The 20,635-nt window shown below is 39.1% G+C and overlaps 1 protein-coding gene across 5 annotated transcripts in view; it reads right to left on the bottom strand.

Annotated features, from left to right (window-relative positions):
- ATXN7L1 (ataxin 7 like 1) overlaps positions 1 to 20,635 on the bottom strand; it is a 120,279-nt gene that overhangs the window by 41,876 nt on the left and 57,768 nt on the right. The window contains exon 1 of one of the 5 annotated variants that reach the window (XM_074827813.1): positions 8,871 to 8,889. The exons of 3 other annotated variants lie outside the window; for them this stretch is intronic. The gene's annotated coding sequence lies outside the window, so the exon portion shown is untranslated. Of the gene's footprint in view, positions 1 to 8,415; positions 8,828 to 8,870; positions 8,890 to 20,635 lie in introns of those variants that run through there. One more of the 5 variants, XM_074827814.1, reaches the window with a different exon arrangement.

Raw genomic sequence — 20,635 nt, 5'->3', positions numbered from 1 at the left:
AAGCATTAAAAAAATGGGGGGAGGGTGGGGGTCAAACAGAACTCCAGCATGGCAAAAAAATGCTTCAAATAGTGCGATTAATTACACTAAATGTAAAATGAAGCTGCTGGGTACTTGTCTGCTTCTTTTGCAAGGATTTTGAGATCTAAAGGCAAAGCTCCAAGGTATCACTGATGTATCAGAGAGACAGGAAGACGATGGAAGAGTGAACACCTTGCCCTGGTGCCAATGTCAGTCTTCACATCACTGAGCTGGAAGACAGATTTAAGTCTGGTGTCAAGGCCTGTTTCTTCAGCTATAACATGGGATATTAATAATTTAGGGTATTAACTTGATTAAAAGAAGTTGGAGATTTAAGTAGGAATTCATCACTTGGCACAAGTGATGTAATGACACAATTCCACACGTGTAATCAGCATTTGCCACCTGACAGACTGCTACTGCAGAAAAAATGACGATTTTCTACTGTAAGTCATACACGTTTCTCAGCTCAGCAAGACCAAAATCCTGGGGCAAAAAAGAAATAACAGAATCCTGGGTACACACTTTTTTGAGTGACAGTCTACCAAACAAAAACAAGGAGAGCTTATGCATGGAAATTTCCTGTTCTGCTGGAGGAGATGCTCTGGTAGTCTAACACGAGACTAGTGAGATATCCGGATGGGTCTGGGAGTGTTAGAGGTAAATACCATCTCACACCTCGTGTCCGGTGCTTATACCACAAGAACAGCCCTCACCATCCTTTTGCACTGGTATCTTACTACCTGCTGACCAGTGGTAGTGGTATTTCCACTACTTTTGTTCTCAGAGCAAGGAAATGTATGTAACCTGAACTTAGGGCAGGTACATCAGGTGAAATGCTAAAATATTTCTAGGAATCAAGCAACGGTTCTTTCCTTCAAGCAAAGGTAAGCACTGCTGGCAAACCAGAATTTTGTGGGTGATTTTATATGTGCAGAGAAATCTTTTATTTGTCTATTTGTTGGACGTAAGAGAAAAGTATCTTTACATTTAACACTGAAATACATCAAGAGGAACAGCACTCTAGTTTTACTAAATATACAAATTTTAAAGCAACTCACCTATGCATTCCTTCAAACACCCAACTTAAATAATTTTACTCCAGACACACTGTTGCAAATAGAGGAAAGTTTAGTTTAGTATTGCCATCCTCTCACGCTTTGTATCGTGTCACAGATCCTTTTCCTCAGGCCTCAGGCAGATCTTTCACATTCAAGGTCATCTGACGGTCCATATTTTTACTTATTTACTTATACTTATCAGGTAAAATATCTCACTGTATCTCTATCTCTGTTTTTAATGATATTTACAAAACAGTAACAAAAAAAGTAATTTATGTACATTATTGTTTTAGGAAATCCTTGGATGTTTCCCCTCATCTGTCATAAAACTATTACAGAAAACTCACACTTCTTTAATGCTTTACTTAATCCAAACAGATATAACAGCATTTCTTTTCACAGATAAGAAAAAATAAGCCACAGAAGAGTGAGATGGGACTATTGAGGTGGTTTGGCAAAAAACAATGCTATACTATGACTCCGAGAAAACAAGCTATCACTTTTAGGAGACTTATGTTCTTGATATGTTTTTGTGCATAGCATCATGTCAGATTTTATTCAATATCAAGATAACACATCACCAGCTCATTTTATTGTTCCTTAGAAGAAACTCGTGAAAAAATGGTAACTTTACTGAAATTAGCCCAGAATAATAGCTTTGGAGGACTTTTATGTAATCTATTGTTTAAACCTTGTGGCTTTTTCAGCACTAACTGTTATGTGGGATCCAAAACCAGCATCTGGCAAAACAATATATTTCTTAACAAGCTGTTTTATAAGCAGAGAAATAGTGAGAAACGTTTTTCTAAAAATCTGTGGGTTTAATCCCTAGATTTGCTCCATTTCTGTTACCCTGAGCTTCTCTGCTCCCCAGCACCCTCACCGTTTCATCTCATATTCACAGTCCTTTGCCCCCCTGCAAAAGAGACAGGATAAGCTCTGTCTGGTCTGTAGGTACACGTGTGACAACTGTCAGTACAAGCGTGTTACTGCCACATGAAATACTGTTCTCTGGGGGCACATTAATTAAGGTGCCTCTTCACAGTTGCTGATTTTCACAAGACAGCTGAAACATCTTTTTTTTAAGCCAAACTGGCAAAGAGTTAAAAATGCTTAGACAAAATTGGTATAATCACATAAGCTTTGTTGCTATTACTATTATTACTACTATCATTATTATAATAATTATCATCACATTTTTTGGAAACTCAAGGTTTTTTTACTTGTTTTCTGTGTTTGGCACTCTTCATGGACATTCTCAGGCTTGAAATTAATCCCCTTGGAATATCCTGACATCTTTTGAAAATCCAGATAACCAAACTGATCTCCCCAGCTAAGGACACTGTTTTGTTCTGAAAACTGAATGAGTTTATATTTAAGTTTGAATTTGCTTTATCAAACCCTGCTACAAAAGCAGCATAACTGTCAGTGCACAATATTTCCTCATTCCAGACATTTTAGATAAATCGTCTCACCTTTCAGGCACATTATTTGCCATAGATAACAAAATCTATTATTTATAATGCTCGAGGAATACCCACAAGTGATAATCCCCTAATACACAGCCTCCAAAGTGAATGTGCAAAATAATTCCTGAAGAGGTCACTTGTTCATGTTTCCCTCACTACATACAATAGCTCTTACAAACAAGAAACCAAACTCTCAACCTTCTGTCTCAACAGACAACACTGAAAGACATACCCAAATACAAAAGTGGGTTTGTAGGGCATTTTTTATCTGTTCCTCTCCCTTAAAAATCTCTTCAGTTCTATATTTACACGCAACTTAAGATCGAAAAAGATGATTCCTACTTTAAATTGCATCATTTATGACTTCTAACTGTGCAAGCTAAAGAAACTCAGACCTAACTGTTCATGAATGAAATAGATGCAAATCAACCCCTGAGAGTCCAAGTGACAACTACTTCACATTCTGCTTCTGAATGTGTCTCCTAACCATTCTTCACTGCAATGAACATGTATTACAAATTACTTGTTGTGGATCAACTATTTACCTCTTCATAACACTAACACCTTTCCCAACGTTGCCCTGAATAGAAAAGAGTATGCCTACAATTTTAAATTTCTTTCAAATGGGCCTTTACTCAGTTTCTTCAAGCTACTATACAATCACTAACAAATTGAGACTTCCAAAATTTGTCGAAGCATGGTCAGTGTTTCAGATGCTGCGTGAAGAAAGATATTTTCAAAGGCCACACAGTGATTAGAGCGCGCATGTGAATTTAAGGCATTCCAGGTTTATTCATCCACTCATGTTGCCTCTGTCATGTATTAATGTGGCAGGAATGGCCCAGGGGAAACAGACAGATGATTTCCATTACAAGTACCTACCAAGGTACCTGAACTCCACAACGTGGCACAGCTGTGACAGCACATCTGGGCAATTCAGCTTTCTCTCCTACCACTTCCAATGCCTTGAACAACCTGTCATCCAGTGCAGGTGGTTCCAACTTTCTATGCATCTCCTCACAAGCACAAACATACTATTTTTTAGAAAAACATTTAGGAAAAAAGAAATGGGTAAATGCTCACCAGCTGAAGACATGGGATATTTTTCCTGTGATGCACTCTAATTACTTTCTATAATTACTTATATAAGCTTACTGGGGAAAAAAAAATCCACTTCTTATTAAAAAAATGCATAGCTCAACTCAGAACAATTCTTGTGAGTTTTAACATAGACAGTAAGCAAACAAACCAAGATCATCAGAAGTCCGACTTGCAAGCAAGTCCATACGAAGGAATCAGTTTTACCTGAAGACATTTAACTATGAGATATGCAGCAGGAAGTCTCTGACGATGAGCATGCAATAAACATCTTTTCAAGGTATGAAATGTTTGACATGTATCAGTTGTTTTTGATTTAAAATACCCCAGTCAGTTGGAGCATAGGTAAAATATATTGGGATGATTATTTCCTACCAGGGCTTAGCTGGTTTTTTATAGTGCTAGAACCTGGCTTCATCCATGCTTGGTGTAACATGTCACTTCAGGTGGGAAGAACGAATAGTACACGTTCGTCAAGAGATGAGAGTAGCCTTTGGTCAGCCAAGAAATGATTACAGGGGGAGTAAGCTTGGAAGCTAACAGGAAGAAGAGAAAACAATTTTAAGACAAGGATTTCAAAGTGGGTTATTTATAGAGTCAACACTCAATTATCCATGGTCAGATTATCTGTACCAGAGATGCAGAAACAAATCAGCTCCATCTGGGCTCATTAGCCTAGGTGCAGCTCCGTGCAAATGTTCCTATACTTCTACGGATGGTGCAGGTCCAGAAATTATGCAACAACTTGTCTTCAGCATAAGACTGAAGTCCTTGTTTTATCTGAAGTGAGGCACTTTGATTGTTTCTGTCTGGCATTTCCAAAGGCAAGAGCATTGAGGAAAACAGCAAAGACTCCAGATGAAGCCACCACTTTGCAGTGTTACCCCTGTGCTCTGGGTCCCAAGAAGTTTTATTAACTCAGGCACAGCGTCAAGCCCGAGCTGGCTGTGTGCATTCCTGCCATGCTGCGTCAGGGCTGTGTCCTCTGCCTGGATACTTGTGACAACGCAGGAACCATGCACCAGCCAGCATGGCAAACACTAATAAACCCAAGTACAGCTGGGGTGGCCTCTGTGCAGAGGGACTGAGCTGTGAGATCACTTGAGATTATGATTTATATATAGGATTTATATATATGATTTACAGTTAAGTCATTTAAACAAGATATTCTAAATAAGGGAAAACTTAAAACACAAGTGCTTTCCTAACTGTAAGAAAACTGTAAGAAAAACACAGCAACAGACAATACCAATCCAGCTTGAAGCTGTTTTCCTGGCCCCAATGCCAAAAGTGTAATTGACAGTGAAATAAAAAGGTAGACAGGGAAGGATTTGTATTTCCTACCTGCCAATTGCTTCCTCTGAATCAGACTATCTGCGTTCATGTTGAAGGGCTGAAACCTTTCTCGATCTGTCAGGGGATAGCAAACTCCAGAAGAGATTTTATGCTCTTCAGACTCTTCTGGAAGTTGTCCCTCCTCATCAAACTGATGCTACTATAGTTGAAAGAAATCCTACTGTTTAGAGATAATAAGAGATACTTCTAAATTGGAGGAGTTTGAGATTCGGTTTATTTTTTTCTAGCAATGGGAGTCACTTGACCAAAGAGGCAGGGAAAGGACAACAAGCAGGATACTGGCATGAAAAATCTCAGCTATAATCAGCTGACTCCAGCTTGATTACAGAGGAGGAACTAAACTCTGTATTTGGCAAATGTATCACAGAGTGAGTCTCTTCTAAAGCTTTTTGCTGAGTCTGCCAATTGGTAGCTAGACAGTACAGCAGATTTAACCAGCAATGGCTAACAAATGAACCAAAACTAACCATGCCTGAGCTATCACCCCTGGGATTTGCCTACTGTATCTAAATACTAAGAGAAAAAGGTTTATTTACACTGAAGAGTACAATGTGTAGCAGAGAACTGCTCAAGTAGTTTCAAATGATAGCAAAAAACAGAGGGTCACAGAGCGTAGAACAAGGTAGAGGAAGAGGGTTACCTATCCCACCAGAACATCACTGTAACACTCAAGGAAATCTGCAGGTCCTAAATCTACAACCTTATTACCACTCCTTTCCTTGTCCCTAGTCCCAAATGCCTTGACTTTCTAGCTGGCTTAAGGTCTGAAAAACAAGTAATTCAAGAAAAACAATAGTTCAAAACCAAAATTCACTATGATAGATACTACTTATCAGAGAACTCTAGCAGTTTCAGTTGTTATAAACTTCAGTTATATTCAGTTGAATAAACTTCATGTCCTAAGGTATTAAGGACTAACATATTTTGGAATGTGTAACATTCAGCAAACAAAAATGGAAAATATATTTTCTGCTGTACAGTATTTGCAGGTCTCGTGTATGGTATTTATCTTGGAATACATACTAATGAGGACAGCAGCACAAGCACTGGAAGGAAAAGGACTCAATTACTGTAAATAACTGGGAGCAAAAGACTGTTAAACATTCAACAACTCACATCAAGGGAAGGTTTAAAAGTTTTCACCTCTTATTTACTGTAACAAGATTAGGTCAATGCTCCCCTCCTCCCCCGCTAAGGCCCATCAAACTAGGAAAGACCATAAATACAAAACCACTGTGCTACCTCACTGCCCTGCTGAAAGTCTCAATTGCTGTAAGGTTTGATGAAAGACACCCAAAGTATTTCCCCTTCCTGGGGGATACTGCCACAGCAAATTTCAGCCAGTAACTTCCAGGTAAATTGGCTGCATATCTGTCAAGCACATACACGCGAAACGCACTTACATAAACTTTCCGCTCCAGTACTGCTCCCCCCACCTCAAGATATCAATTCTAGCCAGGAACTTGATTAGCAACAGACTGTGAAACACTTTCAGAGAACTTCAGAGGTGGCACTTTGAAAAGGACAGTGAAATTTTATGGCCTGGAGGTTCCAGAGCGAAGCACGGCAGCTGGCATTGGGCCTTGCATGTTACAGCTGCAGTTGTACCACGGATCAAACAGAGATGCAATTTCTATTTCTGCTCTTCCTCCCTTTCACAACATTCCTGGCTCACCTTTGGCTTCAACCTGGTATTAATACACGGCTGCATTACAGTGTAGGAATAGAGACCAGGCACAGAGTATAACATAACCTTGAGTCTTTCAGCAACTGCTTCCTAGAATAGGCTACCCTTGTCCTACAAGTACCGCGCGTGTTACTGTCCCCAGATGTAGCCTCGTAGATTCAGTATATTGAAATAGGCTTGCTGAACTTGCTTTCACAAGCAGTCTTGATTCATCCTTTATCAGGGACCTCTCCTTAATAATTTTATGCCAATTTACCAGTCACAAATCTTACATGCTCCTCAGCCCCTCTCCTGGGTTAACTGTAAAATTATTAAATACTGTAGTGATATGGGCTACTTTTGTATGATTTCTATCCTTTTCTTCATAATTACCTGTCAAAATCTGCTACATAGTGAGTTTAAAACAAATTATTCTATGCTGGTGTTGTATTTTAACTAAATATAAAGCAATACTGGTCAGATACATCAGGACATTTCTAGCTTTACAAAAATCAGAGCTCATTTAACAGCCATAGTATTTCACAGATTTAGACAGATACCACCTCCATCAGATAACACTGGTTTCAGGTAAACAAGTAGGTTTTCTTTTTCCCCCTAAAAACTCTAATAAAGTTTTCTAGTGTCACACAGTTATAGCCATTTAAAAAATAACATAATGGAGATACAGAACTTCAAGCTTTTCTCCTTCCTAAGTTCATTAGTACAAATAAAGGGAGGCTGTAATTCATGCACACAGCAAGTAATTCAGCCGTAATTCATACTTCAGCGTAGCAGAGGTAAAGCGGTAATGCCAACATTAAACCTGATACTATATAGCCCTTAAAGCTTACAGGTAATCCCTCTCTTTCCAAGAACTCCACAGTGAGAGAAATCAGATATATTTAAAGAATAATTCAGTATTGTGAAAGTACTCACTTCCTTTTAATTTAAACTTACACATCTAGAATCATATCAAAGCTTCCAAAAGCAAACACTCAGCAATTGCCTTGTTCTTTATTTAAAAAGCTCTATGGAATATATAAAAAAGAGTCCATAAAACAGTTGACAGCTGCTAATTCAAGAGTCAGCAGTTTCCCATTATAGTGGCACATTGTGTTTAACTGCTTTGGTACCACTGTCATGTTATTAATCAAATTAAAAAAACCCCTATGAATTACATATTTCTAAACCACTATTACCAATGTAATCAGATACAGTTCACACTTTTTTTTTTACCACATTGTCACATGTGAAATATATGTGGCAGAGCAAAACATAGAACATACAAATACATACTATGCATAAGGGAGAAATCACAGTACATTCTTTGCATACACGGGTCTAGCTAAGTTGCTAGTTACCTGCCTCTGTTTTTCTTTAACCTTTCCGAAGCAGCTGCAAATGGAGCTTAGTGTCTGCTCACAAGTTAAAAATCTTAGCAGTAATGTATGTAGATTTGTGCAGATAAAAATAAAAATCACAGACTATATTAGATTCCAAGACTGTAAGCAACATGAGCTATCGTATTTGCACAGCATGCTGATATAGTTGGGGAAAAATCACAGTACAGATAAGCAAGGGTCAAAGTTCTGGTTATGCTTGGTTTCAGTATTGGCAGTTCCTGTTCCGAGTCTACAATGCTCTTAATTAAATCTATTTTGTCCATCCTTCTATGCTAAAGTAATGAACTACTATTCTCCCCCTGACCCCCTTTCATATATCTGCTTCTGATTTGCTCACTTACATTATTATAAACCATTAGGCCAGTTTTAAAAGGTCTTCAGTCCACGGGAGGCATTGCCACAAGTAGTCACGCAGGCCAGAGCTGCGCTTAGTCTTCCTGCATGAAAGCTCTGTCCAGGAGAAACCTCCCGGAGTAGGGCGCGAGTTGTAAAGGTACCCTCGCACCCTTTAATGCCTCGGTTAGTTTGGAGACTGTAAGAGTTGCTGACAACCCTTAGATACATGCCACCTCCCTCCACATTACACAGGTATCTAAGACTGTGGATGTTTCTCTCCAGCAACAGTTGTGTCCTGTAACCCCGTGCGGCTGCTCCAACAGGTTTCTCACGCCGCTCGTCCTCAGCGGCAACAAACCAACCCCGGCCCTTCAGCGACCCAGGCTCGCGTTCCGACCCATCAAGCAGCACCTTCCCCCGGTGTGCTGACACCTTCACCTACGGAGACTCCGGAGCCCACCTTCGGCGGAGGCCGCCGGGCCGCCCGGCGCGCTCGGAGGCGGGGAGGCGCCCGGGAGGGCCGGCAGCGGGAGGGCCGGGAGGGCCGGCGGCCGGGAGAGCCGGCAGCGGGAGGGCGAGAAGGGCCGGCGGCCGGGAGGGCCGGCAGCGGGAGGGCCGGGAGAGCCGGTGGCCGGGAGGCCCGGCAGCGAGAGGGCCGGCAGCGGGGAGGGCCGGGAAGGCCGGCGGCTCCCCCTCCTGGGCCCGCCGCCCGCCGGCAGCGCCGAGCAGCGCTCCGTAAACAAGAGACATATTTACTGACGCATGCTCCCGGGGCGGGAGCATTACTCTTTTTTTTTTACCCTCGCTATTCAACGCGACGAGCAGGAAAAGCCCAAACAGCGAAAAGCTCAGGACCGGCACAGTAAACGCAAAAATTTTCATCGTGAAAAGCCCATTTCATTTCTCATTTGATTCTTCTCCTGAAGAGTTGTCGAACTCCTAATTTAGTTCAGGAAGGCTTATGAAAAACAAGTCCTTCAGGCAGACAATGAGCCAGCAGCACCACAGCTTCAGCCACCTCCAGTAAGGTTACATGCTCCATCCACCACTTTCAGACTCTAGCACTTGCTAAACTCCATGGAATAATGCATGATAACCGGTAATTAAAAATTAAGCTTCTGAGGATCTGATTATCTTTGATTTTTACACAGTGGTATCTAAGTGGACCCAAAATTAAGATCCTGTTACAGTCAGCTGCTGGATAAACACTAAGTTCTTTATCACCTATTTTTCTTCTTACAAGTAGTCCATATCAGAGCTATGGTGTCACAACCTGAAATAAAAAGCTACATCAACAAGCTAGGCCTTACTGCAGCACAGCTCTGTGTGTTAAAGCATCCCTCAGCCAAACCCTCAGCCAGCTGACTGCTGCTGGAAATGGGCAGGTTCCCCGTTACCCTGACAGACTTACTTCGGTGTAACTCTCATTTGGAATGTAAGTATGTTTAATACTTACCTGATGCCATTACAAGTAATTTGTTTCAACTATATCTAAAAGGGCAGCCCCTCCGCTCTCCCCACATCACACAACTCCTGCAGCCGAGTAGTTGTTGGCTTGTCCACTAAAACCAGCCAAAACCATCAATTTGCAGCAGACCAACATGGGACCTCAGTTTAAAGGCAAATTTATTCTCACAGTTGCATCCAACTGACAAATGCAAGCTCACATCATAAGGTACTTACAAATGTTTTAGGATTAAATTCTATATATTTGCACACGTGCGTGGAGCAGTGTTCCCCAGGAAATTAAGCTGGAAGATGTTCTCTGGAGTGCTGTGTTCCCTTGCTGCACACCCTCCCCGACTCTGCGGGGATCCTAGTCGGGCAGGAGTGGGGATGGCCCCAATTTATTCAAGTTTCTTTCTTAATCACAGAATCCTCTGCCTGAGGTCTTGGAAGAAGTGAGAAAGCATACAGGGAGCATGAAAACACGGAACCAGCACTCTCAAAGATTAGTTACAGTAAGTAAGCTCTTCAGTGGGCACTGCAAGTTTCAATAGGGTAGAAGACAGAACTGGATTCAAGACATCCTGACCCACTGGACCCAAAATGGAGCGCAGAAATTTAGGCAATGGATCTTTGAAGGTACGTAACCTGTTGGTTTGTGGGGTTTTAAAATTTAATTTGAACATGAGGCTTGAAGTCAAAAATAAAACAGATTATATGTTTGGGGCATGGGCCTACCTAAACAAAATAATCCTGAATGCTTCTGGGATTTCTGTGTAGGGAAGCATTCACTGCAGGTATACATGCTTCACAGAAGAGGCAATCACTGGAGCCAAGGAATAATGAAACAAAATAAAATATGGAAGGAGAAACAAGTAATAGGTATAGAAATAATAGGTAAGTGATATCAACATGTAAATAGATAATAAGACAAATAGTTAAGTAAAAAGTTTAAAACTGACTGGAGAAAAATCCAGCAAAATATATGCTCATAAAAAGCTCCAGCAAAGCTGAGAAATGGAAGGCTGAGAGAAACTACAGGTTGTATTGCATACCTCCATTATTTTATGGCTAGGATGTTAGACACTGCTAATACCTATTTGTACGTCTTGGGTTCATGCCTGTGGAGCAGCTGTCAAAGCATGCTCTAACACACAATCCTGGGGATCCTCAGGACTGCAAGGCTGCTGCAAAGTGAGCGGTGATTGCTGCCTCATGTGAGCATATGATAAAGGTCCTATCACAGGTCTTGAATGGCCAGTAAGTCATTGCATGGTTCTGAATGCTTAAAATATAGCTCAAGGTAATGTTAAGGAAGGGTTAACTTCCACACAGAAACAAAACAAAGCACCAGAATTTGGGGGGGGGGGGGGAGGGGGCGCAATCCACAGCAACCATGCAAACAAAGTGGCAGAAGTAAATTCAAAATTATGCTTTCTCTACCTAAAAATAAAAATCCATCTTCTGAAAAGCAAAGCTTTTGTTTAAGATACAATCAGGATGTTGATAGTTTTCTGTATCTTAATATTAGGCATCTCAAGTGATCCATCAATAGATTGCCTGAACCAAATGTTTCAGGAAGTGATAACCAATGCTTTTGTTTTCAATCTAAAAAGGGGAATTTATTAACAACATCAAGACTTATTTAAATGTAAAAGAACTTCTACAGTTGAGATGACCACAGACATTTACCTTATAGATTAACTTCTCGTACATGGTTTTCTTCATACAATGTGATACCAACAGAGACAGACAAATTCTGCACTCAATCATACAGAGAAAATATTGCACAGTAAATAGTTATTATCTAACTCTAGAATCTTAATACATAAGTTTTAGCTACAGAACCCACAATGTCTAAAAAGGTTGAGAACAAAACAAGCCAATAGTTAGCATTGTAGGTAATATGGGGGAAAAAAAGAAAAAGGATTTTTTTTGGTAAAGGATCACTTTCTTTGCTCATCTCACAGGCTTTAATTAAGTGGCTAAGAAATAAGGAGCAGCTAAGAGAGATTCCTTTGTAACCTGCTTTTTTTCAGGCTATAAATGTGGCTCTGGTAATAGTAGTACATAAAAACATTAAGAAGACTACCTGTTTACCAATGCCTGAATATAGACATTAACTTGCCTGATATCAGCATGAAGTTAGGATATCAGGGTGTTTTAAAGACTATCTTCAAAAGAAAACATCTAATCTCTGTAGTTAGTTTTGGACTGATAGAGTTCGGTTTGTCCCTGTTGAAAAAAGAAAAACGATATGCCAGCAGCACCTTATAGGAACTTGTCTTGTGCATCAGAAGACTATTGTCACAGAATTTTCAATAGGAGGCCCCAAATTTAAATATTAAGGGCTGTCCTGATGGACACTGGCACTATCAGACAGCTTGCACATTTAAGATACTTGAATCTGGGAACATTTCTTAGTACCTAGTACATGGAGACTGCCTAGTCTGGAATGTGTTCTGGGACTAAAACTCCAAAATGCAGAAACAAGAGTCCAATCTGTTGGGAGTATACATGTTTCTTGCTAAAGCTGTATGGGCCGAAAATAGTGCGAAAATTAATTTTGTTTCCTCATACTGCTAGGTAGGTCAACATGCAGGGTTTTTTTTCCCACCTAGAAACAAGGCTCCAGCTTCAGCAACTCAGCACCAGCAAAAACAGCAGAACAGACTTCAGGCAAAAAAGTTAACCCAACAGAGAAACAAAACACCAGCACATATATTTGAGTGGCAGCTGTATGAAGTGGTTTGGGTTTTTCTGTAATTGTATATTAATCTCACTCTGAGCCCCAAATCAGGTTTCTTATGTTTCAGTGCCATGGATATTTCAGCACCAAAGGACAGAAGAGGGGTGTTAGAGAAGTGCAAGTCAGAGCACTTGGGAAAGCCAAAATTGTACTGATTTTGCCTGCAGAAATTATTGCAGAAGAATCTCAAACTCTAGCAGATAATTTCTGCAGATGGCTGGTAAAAACTACCAACTAGTATCTTATCTAAACCATATTTAGCAGAAAACAGGAGAGGGGACCCAGATTTCTATGAGTATCCTGACTCAGCAACTCCAACAGATCAAGCATCTGATCCACTTTCAGAAACACCCTCTATGAAGCTTTGTTTGTGGCCTATAAAACACTCCTGCTACTCTTAAAGCATCAGACTTTCATAAACAAACAACTGTTGTTGTACTGAGGAAAAGTACAGAGCCCCGACTAACAAATGGTGCTTGACAGACACTCAGTTATGCTTACACTACCCTACAGATCAGACTAATGCCTCAGCAGTCCCAAATTTTCACAGCAGCTCCTCAGAAAGGCCATGGCATTCTGGCTTCTTGTTTAACCTCTTGGAAATGAAGTGATGAACACAGGTTTAACTGAGGAGTGCCTTAGTCTTGCACAGTTCACTCCTAAATCCATGAGTTAGACCATTATTTTTTTGAAATCCTAGAAGGCCTGAGATATATCCATACCTTGAGACACTGCCTTTTTTTTCTGCTTGTCCTATCCACGTATCTGAGATTTGTCCATATTTCAGGCAAGGAACAGCCACCCCAGCCCCTTTCATTTGATTGCAGCCAGTCCTTGCATGAGATTTGCCCCATCCTTCCCATACATCTCTGTATGACAAACACAGTTCTCTCCCTTTTCATTCTTCATCCAGGCCAAGAAGGTGTTGTCCATTTAAGTGTCAATATGCATACAAGTGACATTTTAAAAACATCTTCAAATACCGTAGCAGCATAAGAAAAGTCAACCTACCATCTGCTTTCTTCGGAAAAATGTCATCTTTTCAGAAAGCACTTATTTAATTTCTAGTACAGGGTTTCCCTTTCTTGGTCATGATTCCCTAGGGGTTCCTTAGATACAAGTTTCTCTTAGTAAAAACAAAGTATTGTAACAACAAAATCAAGAAAATTTTTTTTCCATTTTGAGTTGAACACAGTTTTCTTGCTGTAAAACTTCTAAACTAAATTGTCTAAGCAAGATGAAGTACCAAGAAGCGATTACACTGTCTTTCCAAAAAGGAGCTAGGGTTAATATTGTACAGTCATTAAACCCAGTCCTTGTTCTCAACTGCTTACAAACGATGATATCAAACAGCTGGGCACCTCACTGGTGCCATGGAGTTCAGCAGTACCACTATAAGTGCAGCATCATGCTTGCATGCTTCTAGGATAACTGATGAAATTAACCCAACAAGGAACAATTCCTTCTCCAACACTTAAACCTGCAATTCTTCAAGCAAGCTCATGGAGACAACAGATCCTTTGGTACTTCTCTCATACAACTTTTTCCGCTGCTCTACAGCTCTGAAAGCTTTTGTGTATTTTAAAAGAATATTTACATGTTAAATTGTACACAAGTAAATATGCAAAAATAGTATGTCTTATAGGAGCAATGCTGCTGTACACTGTAGTGGTTTCCTAAGTTTATTACTTGTGTCCTCATACACAAATTACTTCCTTAAGGCGTTACATAGAAAAGGCCTCAACTGTATCCTTTAACCACTTAGGGCAAACAAGAGCAAAGCTGTTGCTTGATGTGTGCAATGCTGCATACATCTTCACAAGCACCCCAATGTTACGTTCCTGTGAGATTCCACAATCCCAGGTTCTCGTTAGTATCTCTTACTGACTTAATTCAACTAACAGTACGGGGTTTACTTCAGTCTTGCATTAGAATCAGTGATTTAGATTTAAATTAAATTCACGTAATTTTCACGTCCTGTGGGTATGCATGTTGACAGTACTGCAAAAATGTACTGCAGGTTGTATAGAAGTTGACTGAAACCATCAAAACAGTATTTAATTGCTTGCTCACATGTACCTCAACACTGACTTATGAAAAATAGTCCAGAGTGGATTTATCTGAACATACAAAAGTACACTCAGAAAACACATTTTGAAGTCACCTGCATGCACAGAAGGAATACAGGTTTTATTACGACATTTTTAATTCCTGAATCACATATCACAGCTTTTTTTCCATTATTTGCTCTGCGACTACATGTACCACCTCAGACTTCCAGAAATTTTCTTCTACATAATGGATATTGTAAAATTCTACTTTTAAGATCAAAAAATATTTTAAAAGTTTTAAACATAAAAATTTCCATACTTCTTTCATTCTGATGCCCAGCCTTTGAAAAACTGTAACATCTGTGCAGTCTCATTCAATACGTTTGCTTAGATAATGTACAATAAAAGCAATCCCTAAGTAAAATTTACATAAAGTTTTTGCAGAAACTTGTATTCAATCTGTTATCTCTTCCCTCCTGAATTCAGTGTTGCAGAAGGCAATATTCTGGATATGCAATCCAGCAGTCTTCACCATTTTTTCCCCATTTAATTTTCATTTTCTATAGTTTACAACTTTTACTTTAATCCTATTCAGTCAGAATATGTGGAATTTTAGAGTTGTGCTTCTAGACTTTCTATATCTTTTGATAATATTAACAGGCTTACCCCACACGTTAAAAATTTACTCCTTACCACATCCCCCTTTACAGCTGTGAATTCCTGAGCATGCCTTTTGGGGAAAAAAAAAATTAGCACGCTGCCACCAATTCTTAGATATATCAAAAGTCTGTGGATACCAACTACCAAAAAAAATACTCAAATCTGAACAGGCACAGCCCAGAAAAATAGCACTTTTAGGATTAATTCAAACAGTAAATCTTTCATCTTCAAGGTCAGGTGTCCTTTTCAAAAGATATGCTTTTAAGATTGTAGTTTAGATAAGACAGGCAGAGCTGATTTAATAATTAATTGCTGCTGCTGTTCCCTCTGTAGGGAGGTATCCATTCTCCTTGCACTGTCTCTGGCATTCACCTGCCGCCCTGATGGGCCAGCTTAGCTTGCTAAACCAGCAGAAAACTAACCAAAGAAAGGGGGAAAAGGTGCAAAACCACAAATAAATCAAAGTGAATAGCTTTCTCCTGTTATTCCATAGCAAGTTGAATAGTGACACTACAGGGCAAGATGAGCAGCAGAAGCACTGCAGGTAAGGAAGAGGATCCCAGGACTGGATAGGAAGAGAGGGGTAAGAGGAAGAGGCTGTGCCCTCTCGGCAGCAGTGTGCCATTAGATCCATCCAGGTACCCATTAGATGCCCAACGAGCAACAACCTGGTACAGTGATAGAAAGGGCACCAATGTCACCAACAGAGAAAACATCTTAGAGAAATGATAACATGGTAAAGCTGCTGAAGGTCTTGCTGCTGTTGAAACAGGTTCTTGCTTATTTTACAAGGTCTGCAACTGTCACTTGGTGATCAATCCTTTCTGGAAAAGAGCACTGCTGCACCTCATGACCTGGGGCTGCTCTCACAGCTGTGCCTTCAACCTGTATTGTCTTATTCCAATCTATCAACATTTACCACAAGGTTCAACAGTTTATTCCCACAAAACATCACTGACCGCTGTCCCGTTTATAACCATGTTATTTTGGGAAACAATGGCAAGCATTACGTTACATTTGTACCACACTGGCTGGTCTCAGCTAACCTAGCTGCCTTCAGTTAATGGCCTTCATACAGTAGAGACGACATGACAAATGTGGTAAGAATGAGTAACTAAGACTTCATACAGTAATATTTCGAGAAACAGTCAGGAGTCCGTAAAGAACAGGATACAAAAGGAATAAAACTCTTCATTCATTATCTCTGTACATTATCAAGAAACAGCTTGCTTCAAGAACAATGCACTAGAATAACTTAGAGCTGCTGAGCCTACTGGACTCTGCAGACCTACTTCATCAGTGGTGACTTTTACATATCTAAGAAAAGACTATCAGACAAGTAATGCAGAGGCACAGGGAATTTGTTACAATGCTTCTATACTGAGGGCACCTTGCTAGACTTGGGACTCAACACTATCATAACATTAGTACCTTACTTGTGAGACTAATACATTTTGTAACAAAAAAACCTAATCCTGCCACTGAAAATCCTCTAGAACCAAAACTTTAAAATAAAAGCATTTTGCATTTTTTAATTTGTCCCACAGTTTTCAAACAAAAGATGAACTGTAAATACAACAGTTGCACTGTTTATCTTCTCTCTTAGTTAATTAAAAAGCACTATTTCAGTTAAATTAAAAAAAAAAAATAATCTCACTACATTAAAACTAAGTTCTACATTAAAACAAAGTTTCACTATACTAAAACCAGTAAGCCAACATGCAATAAATAAAACATAGGTTGTCTGTCAAAAGAAAAAAAACAGTATGAAAGACAGTGTAATACTGTTAGGCATAAAGACCACAAGCAAAGTAGTTATTGCATTTCTTGCAACACTATATGAATATTCCACACATTAAGGAGAGATCACTAAAGCAACAGACATCAGGAAGCCTTTCAATAATGTGAGACTAGATGGATTGCAATCTAAGTTAAAAAGCAAACTGCTGCAATGAGAACTTTTCTGTAAATGGCTAATCCACATTAATAAAAACACTACCAAACATCACTGCGGTTAATTTTTAGCTTTAATTAATATCAACTAAGACAAAATATATTTTAATGAAACAGTATGGGTTACATTTTAAAATTGTTTAGTCATTTTTGCCATCAGTACAACCTAATGTTTCTAGGAATGCAAGTTATTTTTATTAGGCAGCCAGCTGCAGACAGTGCTGGAAGTTAACTACGTTAAGTTCCAGAAAAACTGGGAAAATTACCATTCATATGCTTTCAAAAGCTTCCCAAACACGTGAATGGAAGCTGTGTTTGAATGGCAAAAGTCAAACAGTTTTGAAACTAGATTAAAGGAAATCAGTAGTGATTTATTTGCAACGTATCTTTTTATTCCACATCAAACTGCTTGTGCTTAGTGACCAAGATTTGGTCCATGCTTACAAGAAGGTACTATTGCAGTGATGTATTATGAAATAATCTTTAAAAAATGAACTATGAGCAGCTGCTTTAAAGAATTACTTTCATGCACACAGCGCTAGGGAAGGCAGTGATGACTAATGGGGAGAGGCACTACTCGGCCAGCTGAGTCCCACAGCGTGGGGGAGGCACTGCATACCAAGGAACACTTGCAGGGAAGGTAAAGCAGATAGATACTCTTATACTGTGGTGAAAATATAAGGCAATAAAATAAATAACCTGCTCAGCCTTTCCACCAGCAGTATTTCTTTTAATAATTAAAATAAGCTGCTAAATGTCAGTGTAATTATAGAGAAATTCCCTTTGCTATCACTTAGGTAAAGCTAATACTGAATGACTACCTCACACACAGATGTCTATACTGTCTCCACCTAACAGGTAAGCCTAGGTCTCCATGTCTGTACTACACGATAGTATGTGCAAAGCCCACATGATAAAATCTTACTTTCTGTAATAATACTGATTCTCGAAATTTCAACATTCTTCCATTTTACAGATAAATCAAGACAAAGGTATTTTAAGCCACAGCACAGCTTCCTATACAATACTCAGCATAGCTGTCATTCTTCAATTTAAACAAGTTATTAATTACTACAGCTTCACCCAGAAACACTTCTTATGCATATTTCTAGATGATCTAACTAAACTTCTTCTTAGTAAAAAAAGCAGAATTTAGTTTTTGCAAATAGGTATACTTTATTTTTTAAACAACAAAAATAGACAAAGTTTCAAAACTTCCAGAAGTATCTTTAGGTGATCGGAATCAGTTACTTAATACATCCACTGCAGTCTGTAAGGGTGTAAAAAGTAGCATAAGCTAACATTACATTGACATTACTGTATCCTCTGAGGGTGCGAGGAATGGCACTAACTCAGCACTGTTGCCACTCAGCTTTTTCAAATCTTAGAAAACTTACATGGAAGTTCTTAGCAGAAATTTTGCAGACTCAGAGCCCCAAAACCATTTCTCCAAAACACAACCAGTACACATCTTGCTATCTGAGGGGATCTCAAAGAAGCCAGCTATACCTGCGTAATGTAACATGCCTGTGCTATATCTGTGATCCTCCTTCAACTTGGAGGGCTGAATTATTTAAGAACAAACCAACCTCCTCCAAACTAACCATTAAATGGAACATTTTAAAAAACAATTGGGACTGATCCTTGTGTTTCAGCTAAAGCCAAGATTTAAAGCGAAGCATATCAGAAAAATGAGAACGGCAAAGTTTAACCAGTAAAACCAGATTAGGTCAATACTGATGCTGTCTTATCCAGTGTAAACATCTTATGTGAATTGCACTAAGAAAAAAAATTGAAGTTTAAAGGGAAAAAAAAAAAAAAACCAGCAGGGCCAGGCAGGGTGAAATAGAGCCTTTAAAGGCCCAGCACGATTTGTAACACAAACACTGAGGAGCAGCAGCTTCCTCTTTGAATGAAGCAAGGGTCTAACCCCTTCCTGTGTCACAACTCTCTGCACTTACTTAATATGTTTTCTTCTGACAATAAAACAAACATCAATTCTATCAGCTTCACAGATGCGTGTGGATCAAAAAAGACACCATATTGATATTACACTGAGTTTTAGAGGAGATAGAAGACACATTTGAATGAGCACCTTCAGATCTTTGCTGTCTGGACTGCCCACTAAGATTACTTGTGATGAAATAGCTTATAATTTATACTTTATATCTTAACATTAATTTAAGTTTTTTAAGCAGATGCTGTACACCCACATAACAACACAAAATGACTGCTCTAAAATTTACAAGAAAAACACAAGAAGACCATAAAGAAAATGCTACCTTGGCATCTAATGTAACTCTAAAGGTATACTTTACAAAGCTGAGTTAAGCCATGCTTTATGCATTGATTTCCTTCACTGACATAAAATATCCAGTTTGGGTCTTCAATTAGCTGACTCTTACACAGACACACACACACGTTTCAGATTATTATCTTAATTGAAACTAAGAAGGCTGCAATACTTTTTCAGAAGATTTTCTCATAAAAGATGTTTCAAAATTGAAAGTAGTAGTGGACCCCTCAAAATCCCTTTTGTATTTGTCAAAGCTAAAGAAGGGAAGGCTGCAAAGTAAAGGTGTGATATGAAGCAGCAGCAGAGATGACAGTTTTGTTAGATCATAAACACATAAATGCATCACCTGTTTTACTTGCTTAACACTTGATATTATGCAACTCTGACTGCAGAGAGTCAGCTGGCGTATGTATATTCTCCTGCCATTAATCAGAACTTTCCAATAGATATTATAACTTTCCTTAAGCATTAAGGAAAATAATTACATAGTGTTTTCCTTTTTGTGTTGTATGTATCTTTTGAAAAAAAAAAAAAAAAATCAATCAATCCAACGCTTCATTAAATGACAAACTTTAAAAAAGCAAAGCCAAGACACAAGGTAATTCTACTAAAATGCCATCAAGATAGTTTAAAAACTGAAAATCTTTCTGTTTTATAAAATGGAACTATGGAGCAAAAACTCAATGAATTGTTAAAACAGTCTTCCATTAGCTAGCTGAATTCTGAAGTGTTCAGCGGAATATACTTGTTTCTATAGCCCTCTTTTGAAACCATGATACTTGAAGCTCTATGTATCATTTATTTGAACATTGTTTCATCTCAGTGATATTATCTAGCCAGAATTGTCACATTCATACCCGTGAGTTAAACAAAACCAAACCCAAGTTGTCTGCTTAAACAGTGCTTCTGGTGCAAATGCTGCAGTAACTGTTTAATTCCTTCATATAACTGCATCACATGATAAGCAACTGGAAATAAAACTGTCCTAGCACAGGGGCGACTGAGTAACTTGAATCCATCTCTGCGGATGAAAGCAAAGCAGAAGAGACTGATGCCAACTTTGCCAGGAT

The sequence above is a fragment of the Strix aluco genome, chromosome 5, assembly GCF_031877795.1.
Source record: "Strix aluco isolate bStrAlu1 chromosome 5, bStrAlu1.hap1, whole genome shotgun sequence".
Lineage (NCBI taxonomy): Eukaryota > Metazoa > Chordata > Aves > Strigiformes > Strigidae > Strix > Strix aluco.
This window is presented reverse-complemented; position numbering and strand designations above follow the sequence as displayed.